This window comes from Penaeus vannamei, chromosome 24, assembly GCF_042767895.1.
Source record: "Penaeus vannamei isolate JL-2024 chromosome 24, ASM4276789v1, whole genome shotgun sequence".
Taxonomy (NCBI): Eukaryota; Metazoa; Arthropoda; class Malacostraca; order Decapoda; family Penaeidae; genus Penaeus; species Penaeus vannamei.
The window spans coordinates 4,767,878-4,772,877 of record NC_091572.1 but is presented as its reverse complement, the minus strand read 5'-3'; the positions used below and the strand labels follow the sequence as shown (position 1 = coordinate 4,772,877).

Genomic DNA, 5,000 nt, shown 5'->3' with positions numbered 1-5,000 from the left:
TTGCTGTTCCTTTTTTTTTTTTTTTTTTTTTTTTTGGGGGGGGGAGGTTGATTGTTTTATTTCTCTCTCCATTGTTGTTCTATCCTTCTCTTTTCTATTTATATCATTTCTCTCTATCTTTCCTCCTTCATTCCCTACGTATTTCATTCTCCTCTCTCCTTTCCCTTCCCTCCTCCATCTTTCTCCCTTTCTCACTTCCCCTTCTCCCCCTCCTCTTCTTCCACCCCTCTGTCCCTCCCCCTCCCTCTCTCAAATACATACATACATACATACATACACACACACACACACACACACACGCGCGCACAAAGACAAAAGACCATTCCCTTCTGCCACCTGCCGAGAGAGAGAGAGAGAGAGTGAGAGAGAGAGAGAGAGAGAGAGAGAGAGAGAGAGAGAGAGAGAGAGAGAGAGAGAGAGAGAGAGAGAGAGAGAGAGAGATCATCATCAACAACAACAACAACATCAACGGCTTTCACGAAACACGACAAAATGACAAAGCCAATGACAGGAAAATACACACTGCGATTTCTATTCTTAAAAAAAAATCTACAATCATTTTACATGTATGTAAACATTACAACTTTCCTTTCGGTTTACACGTTTTTAGTCTACAATCAAGAAAAAAAGAAAGAAAAAGATGGAAAAAACAATAAAGAAAAAAAGAAAGAAGGGAAAAACAACATTAAAAAAAGAAAGACGGAAAACAACAATAAAGAAAAAAAGAAAGAAAGAAGAATGAAAAAAAACAAGTATAAAGTTCTTAAAAATCGCATGTTTCCATTTTCTGAAGACATTTTTTTTCCTTCGTCGTGACACCTCAGCGACACATGGCGAAGGTTGGGTTTTCCGCCTTCTGTAAAATTTATTTAAATGGAACTTAAAATAGACAACAAAATATGCAAGAGGACGTTCCCTACAACAGATGCCTATGATTATCAATAATAATGATTCTGATAACGACAATTATAATAACAATAATCATGACGATAACGCTAATGAAATAATAATAATAACAACTATTATAATATAAAATAACAGCAACAATAACAACAGTAATAATAATAATAATAATAATAATAATAATAATAATAATAATAATAATAATAATAAAAATAATAATAACAATAATAATAATAAAAACAATATTATCAATAATAATAATAACAACAATACTAAGAACAATAAAAAATAAAAATAGAACAATAACAACATTACCAACAACAACAATACGATATAACCGCAATGACACACTCACCTACCAACAACAACGAACAACCCACCACCACCACCACCAACAACAACATCAACAACAACACACCCCATCCACCACCACCCCCACCGGCACAAACAACAACACCATCAACAACACCACCAACCCCCACCCTCTCCCTCCCCCACCCTCCCCACCCTCCCCCACCACCAACACCACCAACATCCCCCCCACACACACACCAACCCCCAACACCCCCCACCCCTCCACCAACCCCCACCCCCCCTCCCACCCCACCACCACCCATCCCCACCACCACCAACACCAAAGACACCCAAACGCAACTGCCAAAGTGGGGAATTTCCCAATTTCCCTTCCTGTCACCCCACGGGAAGTACAGTACACGCAGCACCACAGCTGTGACGTGGGTGGCGCTGGGACCTTGGCTCTTATCGGTGGGTGTGAGATAAGGAGTGAGGGGAAGGGAGGAAGTGGATGTGTAATAGTGTGATAAGGATAATGATGGTAATAATAATGATGATAATGATGATAATAATGATAATAATGATGATGATAATAATGATAATAATAATAGCAATAATAATAATGGTAATAATAATAATAATGATAATAATGATGGTAATAATAATAATAGTAATAATAATGGTAATAATAATAATAATGATAATAATAATAATAGTAATGATAATGATAATAATAGCTATCTAATACGAATAATAATAACAATACATAATAATAATAATAACAAAACAACTACAAGAAGAACAACAATACTATTACCACTAATAGTATATGATCATGATAATAAATAGATAATAACAATAACTATAATGATAATGGTGATGATGATAATAATAAAAACAATGATAATAACAATAATGATTGTAGTAATAGTAATAGCAATAGTAATAATAAAAAAACAAATAATAATAATAATAATAATATTAATAATAATGATAACAACAATAATAATAACAAAACAATCACACAACAAAAAACAATAACAACAAACAATAAGTACAAGAACCTCTCCCTTCCCTTTCCCTCCCCCACCAACCCACCCCACCCCTAACCCCACCCAAAGCACCAGCTGATCCTATCGCCCCACGAGTCCCATTCGGCGCTCGCAGGGTCTCCAAGGAGCCCTCAATCGGTCTTCATTTCGTCACCTGATTCAGCCTCATCAGGTGACCTTGGCTCTTAAGTGGACATAAAGAGACCTCCCGAGTCTCCCCCCCCCTTATCCCCCTTCCCCCCCTCACCCTTCTCCCCCTAGTCACCCTTTCCCCCTCCCCTCCTCTCTCCCCCATCTTCCCCTTCAATCATCTCTCCTTAGTCCCCCCTCATCCCTCTCCCCCTAGTCCCCCTTCCCCCTTCAACCCTCTACCCCTAGTCACCCTTTCCCCCTCTCCCTCTCTTCTAGTCCCCCTTCCCCCTCATCCCTCTCTCCCTAGTCCCCCCTCATCCCTCTCTCCCTAGTCCCCCCTCATCCCTCTCTCCCTAGTCCCCCCTTCCCCCTCTCCCCTAGTCACCCTTCCCCCTCTCATCCCTCTCTCCCTAGTCCCCCCTCCCCCTCTCCCCCTTCCCCCTCACCCCTCTCTCCCTAGTCCCCCTTCCCTCCCTCCCCCTCTCTCCCTTCCCCCTCACCCCTCTCCCCCTAGTCCCCCCTTCCCCCTCTCAACCCTCTCTCCCTAGACCCCCTTCCCCCCCTCATCCCTATCCCCCTTCTTCCCTAGCCCAACCCCCTCCTCCCCCTTCCTCCTCCCATGCGAAGTGCGTCGTCGGAATCTCGATTGAGGAGGGGGGGGGAGTGTTGGATTCTATTTATGGAAGTCTCCAAGAGGATTGGATCCTGTAGTTTGGGTCTCCTAAAGGATTGGAGTCTATTATAGGATTTTTCAAGGATTGGATTCTAGGCCTATCCCTGAACGTCTCGTAGAGGATTGGATTCTAGGCCTATTCCTGAAAGTCTCGTAGAGAATTGGATTCTAGGCCTATTCCTGAAATTTTCGTAGAGGATAGGATTCTAGGCCTATTCCTGAAATTTTCGTAGAGGATAGGATTCTAGGCCTATTCCTGAAAGTCTCGTAAATGACTGGATTCTATGATTGGATCTCCTATAGATTTGGATTCTATAGTTGGGTCTCCAAAAGGCTTAGAATCTATTTCTGTGTCTGATAGAGGATTGGATCCTACCTACAAGTCTCCTAGAGGATTCGATTATATATCTGATCCTCGCAGTTGATCGAATCTAAGGACGATCGGTTTAGGAAGTAAATCACACCACAAATGAACAAATATGAACAAATAATGAACAAAAAATGAACAAAAATGAACAAACTTCCTCCTCTCACTCTCCCGTTTTTACCCTCCATTGGTGCCGGCTCAGAGGTTCACTTCCTCCGCGATAAAGAGGTTCAACCAAGCCTATAATTTTCTATTCATAGGGTCTGGGGGAAGAGCAGGAGGAGGAGGAAGGAGGAAAGAGGAAGGAGGGAGGAGGAAGGAGGGAGGAGGAGGAGGAAGAGGAGGAGGAGGAGGAGAGAAAGGAGGAGGAGGAGGAGGAGAAGGAAGGAGAGAGGGAAAAGAAGAGAAGGAAAAAAAAGGGAAGAAGAAGAAAAAGGATAAAGAAATGGATAAGAAGAGGGGAGGAAAAGCGAAAAGGAAAGATAAAGGGATAGTTACAAAGAAATAAAATAAAATAAAACGTAGACAAGAAAAAAAACCACCACCACCACCATCCACAACATCAACAAAAACAACAACAGCAACAACAACAAACACACACAACGCAATAATACCCGAACAAGACCCCCTCCTTCCGTCCTTTGTCCTACTATCTATCCGTCCTTTGTCCTCCTATCTATCGCTCAATATCCACCTCATCCTCGATAGACAAGCGATACAACACAGACGAAAAACGTGTCCACTTACCGCCCTCACGATTCACAATATCCACATCCGCATCTTTCTGAACAACATACCTCACAAGAGACATAAATACGCTATGGATACAACGCGGGTAAACATGCTGGACATCTCGACCTCAGCCATGGATAAAACACCCAGGATAACGCCATAAAATATCCCTAGATCAGAAATTAAACATCGAGTTTATGCCCCTTTAAACATCCTCCTGTTTATGCCCGATGTTATATGCCCTAATATGGGGGGCATACACCTCACCAATGCACCTTCACACGTGGCTTATTTATCGTTATCATTAGGCTCAAATATGTCTGAATTTTACATAGGCCTATGCTACTTCGGCATTGAAATCCCATAGGCATAGTCTTGGTGTTTGTAGGAGGTGGAGGAAGAGGAAGAGGAAGAGGAGGAGGAAGAGGAAGAAGAGGATAAGGAGGAGGAGGAGAAGGAAGAAGAAGAAGAAGAGGAGGGTATGGAGAAGGAGAACTATAATAATAATAATAATAATAATAATAATAATAATAATAATAATAATAATATTAATAATAATAATAATAATAATAATAATAATACAATAATAATAATAGTAATACAATAATAATAATAATAATAATAATAATAATAATAACAATAATAATAATAATAATAATAATAATACAATAATAATAATAATAATAATAATAATAATAATAATAATAATGCATAAGTGTACAATCTGCCAACGCACGTTCATACATATACACACACACAGCCGACCCCCGCCACCGATACACCTTTCCACATACCCCACGAAAACACACCCATCCATTCTACACCCCCCTCACCCGCGCATACCGGC

At 40.8% G+C, this 5,000-nt stretch overlaps 1 protein-coding gene across 1 annotated transcript in view; it reads right to left on the bottom strand.

Annotated features, from left to right (window-relative positions):
• Positions 1-5,000, bottom strand: part of Nost (Nostrin) — a 57,530-nt gene that overhangs the window by 41,030 nt on the left and 11,500 nt on the right. The window lies entirely within an intron of this gene.